Raw genomic sequence first — 12,697 nt, forward strand, 5'->3', positions numbered from 1 at the left:
TCATCCTGAAATTCCTTGTTAATATTTGGAAGTATCTGTCATGTGTTTTTGTTAATTCTTAACTGTATTTCAGCCTACTTGGATGCTGTTTCCAAACTGCCCATGAGGGTGCTGTGTTAGTTGCAGCTGATTCCTCCTCAGGTAAATTCTGCAGCATCTACAGAGCTGGAACATTTCAGTTGAACACGGGAAATGCACTTCTCTCTCCTACCTTCTCAGCCATTAATCTGGGACAAATGAGTCTTATTGTTTCAAAGAAATGAGCTTTGGACTTTCCTTTCAGAGGAAGTGGGGGTTTTTTCATATCCTGTGAGCTAGGATTATCTGACCTTTCTCCCCTTGCTTTGCATGGTTTAAAAAAAAGGCTAGGAATATACAACAAAGCCCCATTGAATCCACATTCTCAAGTCATTCACTTCACAATTCTTTCTTCTATGTCATCCTTTTACTTTCTTTCTGATGCTGATTTGTCAGTTCTGTAAATCTTGTAGAAGATGATTGTTGTTAGCAAACTTCAGACTCACCTAAGTTTGCCTAGACAATAAATTTCCTCAGAAAATTGTTAGTCTTTTTGACATCTGAAGCTGGAAGAATAATCTGCTTTGACTTCTCGTATCCAAAAAAGTCTTTGCATCAAAGCTCTTCTCTTGTATGAAACGTCATTCTTCATGATTTCTTGGGGTGCTTCAGACTTGCTATTTTCATTGCTTTTGCAAAGTTCAGTTTCAATTTCAAATATATTTGTCAGTATTTAAATTTTGCAAGCATTTCTACCACCTTGTATAAGAATTTCTGACAATTACATCCTGACTTAGTGGGTTTTTCTCTTGGCCTTCTGGATCTCCCTTAGAAATTACCTTCATGATATAAACAATGAGTTGAAAGTAAAAGGAAGCATAGCTTGTTTCATTTAGAAGCAGAAAATGAAGATATGTTCTAGGTATTTCTTCAGTGCATTCTAACTTACAACTTAAAGACCCTTTCTGCAATAAAGCAGGCAAAATTAAAAACAGACTACTTTATTCTGCATGGTTCCAGTCCATCCATCCCATCCAGATGTCTATCCAAAACTTGAGTTCACTTTCTTTTAGTTTCCGTTCAGGCCATGTGTCATCACTGCTTTCTGCTTCTGAAACCACTCACTATCTCAGTCTTATGTTTGTATTCAAATTCCTGGGAAAGCCTTCCCTTTCATCCTCTGAGATAATTTTTGCACTGATGTTTCATATGGCAAACACTTTGACAGGTGGCCTCTATTGTGTTAGCTCATTTAATCCATAAAAGGCTTAATCACTTCTTTTACATAGCATGCCCAGAATTTGGCTAGTGGACCCATCAGCTTCAACCCGTATTAGACACACTTATTAGCAGCCAACAGTATGTTTCAGCATCACATATGGTGCCATTGCCATGTGGGTTTGTCTATGAATATCCCATTCCTACACTACTGCTGGGAATGTAGTGAAAGGAGAAAGGAAGAATTTTTTTGCTGCTGGTATAGTTTCAATTTCAGGTGAAGAAAGTTGTGTCTCCACTCTGCAATCTGCCCCTTTCTTTCACCTGACCCTGTTTTGGGAGTTCACACAGGAAAAAATATCTAAAGTGTGCAAGCAATAATGTAATATTATGACTGGCACTGCATATTAAATACCGTAATAAACAGGCATTTAATTGATGTCCAGATGTAAAGACAAAACATAACGCACTATGAGTTAAAAGTGTCAGGTTTTACTTTCCTGTGGCCCAGAGTGTTGTGCCACCTGGGTTCTCTTGAAAAATCTAAATTATATAGTGTGTTACTGCTTTCCACAGCCACTAAAATGAAAGCAGAATTAACTTATTACCAGGAGTTGCTAATAACGTGCCATTTACTAAATCTTTGCAACAAGAGGGGAAGGCGCCAAGACAAAATGCCAGAGTGGATTGGACAAAATGCAAACTGAAGCAGGAAAATTGAGCAACAGCAACACGGATCTGAAGGTGAGAACTGACAGACACAGGAGCAGAGAACAGGCTCTGGAAGTGTTCCCTCTTCACTCTGGCACCCAAAGCAACATATCCCCTGAGACACCTAAACAGGATTCAAGCCTAGTCCTGATCACTGCAGCTCACTGAAAACCTACAATTATTTCAGGAACACTGGCCCTGAAGATGAACTGAAGTAATAATTCCCCCCAGCAGGCATTAGTAACTATGAGTTTAGAGGATGACGACACTTCCAAACTGAATAACCAGGGCCTGTAACAATCTGGCCAGGCACTTTTTACTTCTGTTCCTTTTCATCTGTTTGTTAGCACTGTGTGCACCAAAACGACCTCCTCACACAGCTCCACAAGTCCTACATAGCCTTGCAGAATGTCTAAGGTCATTACCAGGCATCCTGTGTCTGGCTGAAGGTGCAGTCTGTGACTGCAGTGTGGTGGGCTTTCCCATCAATAAGCAGTGTTGCTGATGTCTCCAGCTCAGCAAGGAACCATACACCTTCCCTCAGGAAGATCTACCTGGGGCCATAGCCCTGAAAAAGTATTTGCCACCATCTCTTGTACCTTACCACTGGGGACAATGATGACTTATGCCAGTGCTCAGTGTCTGGTAGACACGACTGTCTCTGCTGGATCTGTCTATGGTTTATCACTGGCCGAAGCAGAAATTTCAAACACAGGGCTGGACATTGCGCCAATGGAGTTAGCTTATTTGAATGAACTTTTTTTCCTGAGCTTTATCTGTCCTTCAGCTTCTGAAGGAGAAGATAAGCCTTCTCACAACGCGTGGGAAAAATTATCAAAAAATAATGTATTTCATTAGAAATGCAGGGTTTGAGAAGTAGGTGTTCTGTTCCACATTTTATAGTCAACTGTGTCATACTCTCTCTTGTAATTTGCAGACTGAACTCTGCCATAAAAGGATTTTCAACATCATCTTCCCAGAATAGTTCCAAAATCTCACAGCTTTCATAGGAAGGATTACCTGCCTCTCAAAAGCATGTTAGAGAATTTTGTACTCTGTATTTAATAGTTGAACAGATCAAGAGAATTTATGTTCTACTACAGAAAACCTGCAAAATGTTGTCTATTATGCAAATTAATTTAAATTCAGCTCAAATTCAGTCCAGAAGACTGTAACTGCTTCCAGGGATCACTTCAAATCACTTTAAAGTGAAACCAAAAAGCTCTTATAAAAATACGTCAAAGTTCTTTGGGGTTCTAACAAAGTTTTAGAGTAAGTTTTAAAAGATACTAGCAGCAGTGAGTGCAAGAAGCTCAAACCCCTGCAGGAGCCCACAGGGTACCTAATCTGTACCTGGTGCTGGATTCTAGGGCATAATTCTGTCCCTCACAGTCTAGGAGAAGGAATATGTAGGTGCAAGAATCACTAAGTGGGAAACCTAGAAAGAGTCACAGATTCCAGAGATCTCCTGATTACATCTGTGCTCCCAAAGCACCCTGATTTCCCTTTTGGGGCAAGGACAGGAATATGTGGCACAAGAAGAATCTTCTGATACATCTATTACTTTGCATTGGACTTTCTTTTAGTCTCAAGCACTATGTACCTAACCTGAGGCACAGCATCTGTTCACATTGCTGGCTTTACTGGCAGGCAGGATCCTATGGAAAAATTTGTGGATGCTTTCTTTGATCAAAACAATGGAGCACAGTAGGATTCTCCAGCTGATCTTATAAAGCACAAACCCAAACTCACAGTAATTGGCTTTGTTTTGAAACTATTTTCCTAGCCAATCAGTGTTGCCTTGTGGCTCAAGGAAGTCAAGAATGTAAAAATAGTTTACTGTAGGAACAGCCCCTCTTCTTTACTTGTGTTTTTATGTATTTATAACTAAAATTATCCTGTCAATTTTATCAGTGCAAAGAATCTCTGGATCAGACCCTATTTTTAGTAGTAGTAATCCATTACTCCAAAGACTTACGGGCATATGTATTAAAGAGGGATAGGTTTATACTACCATACAATTAGGATAAGCACTCCAAGATCTTTCTGTAATTTCTTTAGACCTCTTTTTTTTTTCTGTTGTTGTTACAGGAGTGAACTCACTACAAATAAAGCTTGCTTCACACTTCCAAGGTGGGTAAAGTAGCAATTAAGTGAATTGCACATACCTCTCATCTGCCCTTACCAAAAGTAGAGTTCAAAACAATTGGTGAGGGAAAGGTCACATTCCCCACAAACACACAGAAGTTTATGCACACTCTTGAAGGACAAAACCCAAGTGCCAGGACTCCTTGTACATGCCAGAATCTTCCTTTCCTTGTGTCTCTTGCTAAGTAGCTATCACCTACAGTTTGAGAAAAGAATACTCCCCTTTCTCAAGAGGAGGTGCAGTAAGGTCTACAGTCTGCAATATTTGCAAATTCATGAGGGGTCTTGGTCTCTGTTATACTCCTAAATTTGTCCCCCATAGGAACAAATGACAGTTGGTCAGAACAGGAGAAGCCTTTTGATCCTACTATCCTGGGTTGAGCTGGCAAAACGCCAACTGTCCGGGACAGAGTGAAAGGGTTCCTCCTCCCCCCAACCAGCCAAGGGAAAAAGAAGAGAGAGAGAAACGAAAAACCCTCAAAACCAGGTTTATGCTGAAACTAACTGTATGTATTTATACAGAAAGGAGAAAATTAAGAGGAAACTACAATATAACACACACTTACACAAGTTACATATATATAACAAGGAGTAATTTCCCACTTCCCAGTAAACACAAATTCTACCATCTTAACTACAAATCATTCTAGAGAAGTAAATTCTTCAGAGACAGACTTAAGCAGAGAGAAAAGCTAAGAACAAACATTTTACTTCCCTCCGATAACATGATGTTAAGCCGGTGCTCTGGGCTTGGGCCTCCCCATCCCTCCTAGGACAGCAGAGTGTCTTGCTGGCACCACAGCTGTGAAGCAACTGAACTAAGCCACTCCCACACACTGGATTTTACACCCTTTGAGATGATGTAGTATGGTATGGAATACAATATTATTGGACGGAAGAAGTCAGCTGTTAGCTAGCTCAGTCCAGCTTAAATCACTGACAATCCTAGGCCTAGCTGAACTTTAAAACCTAAGTTTAGGCCCACCTGCCTAAACCCATAACACCTACCTTTTTCCAACATTAATAATGCTCAGTTGTCCCCACTGACGCCTCTCCTGTATGCACACACTTTACACTGAATGTATTTCTGGGCAATTTATAAGACAGCAGGGACTGGTGGAGTTCAGTATAAAGAGGAACAGACAGGAAGTTCAAACAAACACCTTGAGAGAGATTAAAACACAAACAAAATTCCAGAAAGGACAGTTACGTGTCCTTGGTGGCTGGTGTGTTCTACCATGACATATATCAGGTTAGAGAGCTTCTCATGATGGTGACAACACCTCCTATGTGTTTAAACAGAGGTTAACAAAATAAGGACTCAAGGGTACTAGGAACACACTTAAAAACATATTCAGGTTAAATGACAGAACATGGAGAGACAGATCACTGTGCTTGAATTTCTTTTGGGAAGTTCCTCTTACAAAAGTGGCAAATCAGTAACCAAATCCACTAAATCCCTCAGGATATAAGATGAGTCCTTTTTTCACATGCCAAAGCAAATAGCAATGAGAGCCTGACTTTTTTTCCATGGGGAAGCATGCCATGAAAAAGGTGGTAATGCCCAGCTTGGCTGATCTCCAAGAGAGGCACTGCACCGACCTTGCTCAAAAAAAGTGAGAACCCAGGTGATGGCTGAGGAACAAACACTTCTACCGTCTTTGTGGAACCTAAACACTTGGCTGACATCAAATATTTGTTCTCAAATACTGTCTGCCTTGTAAACAGGCAGAAACACAAAGAAAGACTTGCCCTATAGCCACATAGAGAATGCAAGCATAAGAGCAGGTTTGCACAAGCACTAGTTCTCTGCCTCACTCTTCTTTCTTTATGCAGTCTTGGTCTGATTCCATGTTGGCTTGCCTTCCTTCGCACAGCTCTCCCCCTTGACAGGGGGAAGGAAGTGGTGGCTGGCTAGCTTTACCTTCCTCTCTCCACTGATCACCTCCTTTCCTGCAATAACTTCTCAGTCCAGTGCCCCTTCTTCCCTCATGGGTTCTTGGCAGTAATTCTCCTTCTGTCATCAGAAGTATAGCAGCTGGACTAGGAAACTAGGATTTTGGCAGACTGAAAAGAGACTGAGAAGGTGGTGACAGCCACAGTGTAAATACTATATCTCCTTAAAATGGCTTGGCATCAACAAAACTGTGATTTGAGGAAACTCAGATTTCTCTGTTGGAGTTGTCTGTGCTCACAGGAGAGCCTGTCAGGAAGGAAGATTTCTTCAGGATAACTGGATAGTGGGGAAACCATCACTAGTGCATACATTTTCCCTCGGATCTTTGCAGAACTAAGGTGCATTTTTTACAGCAAAGCTTGTTCAGCAGTAAGGGTACAAGGTGATCTCCAACGGCAAAGCAAGTTATGGCTATCTAAGATGTTCAGCACAGTGCAAAGGAGCATGACTTCCAGCTCTGCTAGAGCAGAACAACTGGGCAGTGTGTGTGCACCTGCCAAATATAGGGAAACAAAAGATTGTTTTAGCAGGATGGTGAACAGATTAGGAGAAATGAAGATCTGTGTTGGCCTAAATGTAATCATGTTCCTAAAAGTCAAGTTTCACTAGTATCTTGACAGAGATCCTACAAGAGTCTATCTGACTCCCTGTATCTACAACTCACGTATTCTAACCACTGTCTTCCTTCTCCTCCCCATTTCTGGCTGAGTTTCACTAGTTTGCTGAAGGGTACCACTTCTTTTCATCAAGCATCATGTTTTGTGTGCTTCTGATACCCAGAAGAAGGGATGGTACATTGCAGTCACAGCCACCAGTTGTTGTATGTCCCAAGAATTGGCCATTTTGTAAGCTGCTCCCCTGACTGGAGGCCAGGTAGGAGGAATATCTTCAAGGCTCTTACTAGCATGCTGTATCTCCAGTATTATTTTACCACACAAGCCTTTTGCTGTGAAAAAAACCCAGACCAGTCATCCTGAAACCAGTTCTGTACCTGCACTTCTATGCCTGTATTTTGCACTGAAACATGGGTTATAGAAAAATATGAGTAAAATGTATTTGCTTGTTCAGTCTAGCAGGCAACTACCTTGAGCCAAACCAATAAACTACAGTGTTAGAAAAGCCTTTTGCATGCTGTAGAATATGCTTTGTTTGCCATCATTGTTTGGTGAAAAGGAAAGGGCTTATCTCTCCTTCCCAGAAACTAGTGCAGCAATAGAAGAGCTCCAGAAACTTGTCAGTCTTTACTAATAAAAAAATATTGGTTTAACAGCCCTTGCCAGGCAATTATCTGAACCTTCAGAAAGAGAGGAGGTGTAAAAATTAGTTCACTGAGTTGTGCCATTCTTTTTTGACTTTAAGTGTTCAGTTCCAATTCAAGCATCTTATCAGGTAATATTTTCAAAGGTAAATTACAGTTACCTTTAACATTAGAGCATTCCAATATTAGATATTTCATGGTTAGCTGCAAAATTAGCGTTTAGCCCTCCAGTGCAAAATGTACCATAATTTTGTTTGGTTAATTTGTAATTAAAATTTAAGCACCTATGTCTGGTTTCTTCCAGATGGATGTAAAGGCATAGCTTTGACCCTAGTTACAGTTTTGTTTAACCCCCTTCAGGGAAACATAGTTACTGTGCATTAAATATACAGCCTTTCACCACCAGACCTGTTAGTGTACATTATGGACTAATAATAATAATTATATTGTCAAACAATTCAAACTGTGTAACAATACAAGCTTCTCTGAAATGTGAAGCACTATAGGTAATGAAACCTACTTCTCTTTATACAGTCAGCTCAAACCCCTTTTTGAGAAATCTGGTGTTAAATAAATAATGGGCCTGGTTGCCCCCTCCTCCAGGAGAAACCACAAGAGCGAGCAGAGTGGGAGGAAATTTCCAGGAGGTTTTGCTTCTGCCTAAGCTTCTGCTTGAGGGTGGAGCTGCTCATTTCCTTGGTTGCCCTCTCCTCCCATGCATTTGAATGCGGGTGTAAAAAGACATTTCACCTAAAGCAGATTTTGCCGAGGGCCCCAGGCTGGCCTGGGATAGGATGAGTGGGCTCTTCTTGGCATGGCTGTCGTGTCTGTGGTTCACTGGATGTGCAGGAAGGAGAAACTTGAAGAACAGCATCATGCAGAAAGGACAATCTTGAAGCACAGCATCACTACCACAGCAATATCTGTTTCTCTGTCCAAGAGTTACAGGGTTGCTGGCTGTGCAGTGCATCCTCTTGGAAGATGGCCAAAACTCTGTCATAGGACAGTGATCCTGGTTTGACTTTGGTGTTAGTAACCTGACTGTTTCTAGAGCACAGTTTTGTAGTTCTCTATGCCGCTGATCAACTCTATATCTAGGTGACTTGTTCTCACTAGCACCTTTTGTTAATTTAGTCTGTAATTGTAAATTAGAGCCGTGAGGGCAGGCGAAGCTCAAAGTCTCCTGCAATTTCAGTCTGGTAGAAGCTGAAGGAATCTGGGAGATGTTTTCCTAAGTCTGAGCCTATGCTTGTGCAGAGTTAATGCTACAAGCAGAAGTCACAGGGTGCAGTGAGGCACCATGGTGTGCAGGTGAGTGCTTTGAGAAGCTTTGTTGGTAGCTCTTCACTTTCTACCTTTGGTCCAGAAGTTGTTTCCCCACAAGTGAGATGATGTAATAGCCACAGCTCATGACAGCTCCTACGGGTCACTGGAGCCAGTGGGATGGCTCTGCCCTCAACTCAGGCAGGAGCACACATGCACTCTGTAGCTGTGGCTGATGGATGACAACCTTCAGCAGTGACCCAGCAATAAGCAGGCAGATACAGTTCAATATCAGCTGCTGCTTCCTCGGACACGACTGTATGATGAAGGATACTATGGAAAGTGGACACCAGCAGACGAAGCTGGGGTTATCTGGAAGGTATCACAGGACTGGTGTTCATTCTCCTTTCACTTATGTCAGTTGCAAACCTGCTTTTTCAGGCCACAGCCAAGTGGCACAAAACCTGACTACCTTTCTGACTACTTCTGGCTATTGCTTCACCGTTTATGCAAAACCATCCAGGGAGGAGGGACCAGAAGAGCGGTCTTCTGCCTGCGGTGGGCGGGCAACAGGCGCGGCAATGGTGCCATCTGATGGAGCAGCCGCGAAAAGCAGGGTCCGACCCGGTTTCGGTAGAGGAGAACCAGCGGGACAGCGACGTCCTCGACGCCACAGCACTTCGTGTGCCGGAACCGTTCGGCGAGTGGGCACAGGGCACGGCTATAGCAAAAAGGCCAGGACCGAAGGGCACAAGAGAAATGTTAGTCAAGGCAGATCCTCGGGGCGAGCAGGGTGGGCTCGTCAGCCTGGAACCTTACTGGAACTCCCATGAGGAAGCCCGGGATCCAAGATGCTCAAGTGAAAATCACAAAGATCTGAACTCTACTGCATCCTGGTATAGCTCCCTGGGCTGTGCTAGAACAGGTCCTGTGAAACTGAGAGAAAGGCTGACTGCTGTAACTTAATGCATCACACTGAAAACCTGGGTGAGCCATCCCAGCAGGGACTGAGAGCTTCAATTACTGAGAGAAGATGTCCCTTGTACCTGGGCTCTGGTCCCTGAACTACTTCTCCCCCACCTCTGAGTTACCTGTTGCCACAGCAGTGCTGCTCAGGAAGGGATGGGAAACCTTCCAGGGGCATTCAGACTAGGCAAATTTGCACTCTGTTCTTCTCTGCACTAAGCAGATGGAACAATAATTATTACTAAGGCAGGAAAATAACTGGGATCTAAAATATTCTTGAGAAAAGAAATAAAAATCCAACAAAACTGAAGAGACCTATTAGTTCATTTTGTTTGCCCCCAGCAGTCAGAGGAACAACAGCGAGCAAGAATTTGTCCTATAGCACACTGTACTGTACTGTGTGGATGCACATTCTCCTCCTACTTAGATTGGCATAAATCAAGAAGCCAGCAGAGTTACACAGGTATAAATATGGCATTATCAGTTCCTGGGTCTCTTTAAATATTACTGAACCATACTGCTGGTTATTCTTTGTTTGCCTGTTAGAAATGATTGTTAAAAAGGCACATGCATTTATCCACAGCACAACCTATCATGCAAAAAGGTTCTTTCATTTGCTGTGATCTTTCTTTTTACTTTCATTATTTCTTTGAAGAAATGCAGGATTATTATCTCAATCTAGCCAGCTGGCCTACTGAGGCTCCCTTGGCTACATCAGGGGTTTCTCTTTTTTCCAATCCTCTCTTTATGGATAATCCTTCTCTACCTTCTAATGACTCTTGGCTAAGGGTTGTGTTTTGTTATTACTACCTGTTGTTTAGAAATTCATTTTATTTGGTGTAGGTGTTGCTAATTGTTTGCTAATGAAAACCTTACTACAATCAACATGGTCACGATTAGGCTGGTATTCATGTCTATTAACTCTTTCTTCCTATCTGCCCTAATTTAGATTTTTCTCATGTACTTTTCAGTTTTAAATATCAAGAATAGTTTTATTTTTTGAAGTCCAAGGTATAAGATTCTGTGCACTTCCAGGCAGCATAGGGAACTTCTACTTCCCATGAGAAATTTTTAAAAGGCAGATGCTGGCATTTTGTAATCTGCAAAATGTTTGTACATGCAAATGCAGGAATATCTAAGGTGAGTCCTGGAACCAAATGTGTAGGAAAAATCTGCAGTTTAGGACAAGGAATAGAGATCATTCTGTTTCACATAAATGTGGATTATCTTAAGCCAGGGAAGACTGTATATTCTTAAATACTCTTTGTATTCCTCTATCATACATACTATTTAGACACATTATATATCCCCTTTACACAGAGAGAATGAAAATAAGCCCTGTTTATTAAAGAATTTACAGTTTAAAAAGACAAAGGCAGATCAATGACATTGGGAGATGAAGAGCAACAGCTGTGCAACACAATAAAAATACAAAGCTTGTCTATTACCATTCCCTCCTCCCCCTTTATTTCATTCCTCATTCTGATCTTATATCTCACCAGTGGTCTTATAACCATCTCATCAAGAGACATAATGAATTCAGACAGGTCATGCCCCAGCCTACATACTGACCAAACTATAGGATCTCTGAATATTCAAGTTTGTACCAAGACTGGGACCTTTAGGAGGAGAGTGTAATGCAAGTTGTATCTCCTCAGGCAGAGGTGCCCAAGAAGCTGCCCTCACTCCCCAGAACACAGCTCATACTTTGGGGAAAATGATGAAGCTTCAGTGGCATAAAGTAGAACCCACCAGTGTCACCATCTCTCTCTTCCTTAGGAAGGGAGAGGTGAGGGAGGTGACTCCTTTTGATGAGGGATTCATGTCTGACTCCTGACTCTGCTACGGGTAGTCAAAGCTTATCTGAGACTACACATCATTACACTCCAAGAAACCTTGGGGGCTTTTAAAATTAATTTTACTTCAAATAAGATTTGTTTTTAAAAAACTGAGCCAGAATGCTCTGAAGTACCTCCAGTATCTAAAGGTAAAATATCACAGGTAGGAACAGTCCCTACCTTCATGCTTTGTGAGTTGTATACTGTGTTAGACATCAGAATGTGATGACGAATTCAATGCTGTAATTGACCAAAGTAAAACCAGGAATGCTCACTACTGCTGCAGATAACAGCTGGGACAAGCAAGGAAGAATTTACTATTGAAAAAAAAAGAGGAAGTAAAAAGGTCATATCATAAAGGTCTAGATGGCTTTTGTTTCCTTGCTTCAGTATCACCCAGGTTGCTGAATATTAATGTGCTTAACTCTTTTTCATTGGAGTCTAGATTTTTCTGCGTTTCTCTGACAGTAAAGGCATTGTGGTATATCACCAGGATGTTATTCAGCTGATCTTTCCTTAATAAAAATAAATGTCTTTATTACTTTTTCCAGTCACCATTGCCAGTTCTGCAGGGTGCCAGACAACCGTGCTACTGTGTGTGACTGATGGCACCCATCCAGTGTTGTGTAACTATATTATTCATTTCTCATTTATACTCAAAGCAAAAACAAGCTGGCACTAGTTTTTCAAAGCTGGCTTAAGCAAAGCCTAAGTTCTTTAAGCAACCAGTGAGGAGAAGGAGAAAAATAGGAGGGTATGAGGATTAGAGCAAATCAGGAAACAAAATAAGCTTCCCAGAGAGCAGCATGTAAGGTTGTTTGCATGTAGATTCTTCCATCCCTCTGAGAAAGTGAGAGAGTAAGAAAAATCAGGTAACCTAGATAATACAACAGAACTGAGCCACTTCTGTGGCAACTTGGGTGATGCCCCTCATCCTTTTCCTAAAGCTCATGTTTTTTGGCTTGGGTAGAGGCACAGCATCAGCACAGATCCAGGACTAGCTGAGCTGCGTGCCCTCTGCACTGACCCCAGGCTAAAGACTGTTCTCAGAAGCAGGACTACAGAGGGGACAGACACATGGCTCCAGCCCAGCCAGTGCTGAGGCTGCACTGAGCTGCCCTGCCAGGCTCAGGCACTGGCAAAGCTTCTTACCTTGGGCTTGATGGCACTCAACTGCAGGTGACTACTGGGTTCAGCAGTAGCACTGTGACATTTGCACAGCAATCCCAGACATAAACTAATAGGTCTGGTTGGACCTAAACGGGATTTCGCTAAAGGTAAGCATCTCTGCACCCATGAGTAAGATACTGCCAACTAAAA

Source organism: Pithys albifrons, chromosome 7 (genome assembly GCF_047495875.1).
Source record: "Pithys albifrons albifrons isolate INPA30051 chromosome 7, PitAlb_v1, whole genome shotgun sequence".
Lineage (NCBI taxonomy): Eukaryota > Metazoa > Chordata > Aves > Passeriformes > Thamnophilidae > Pithys > Pithys albifrons.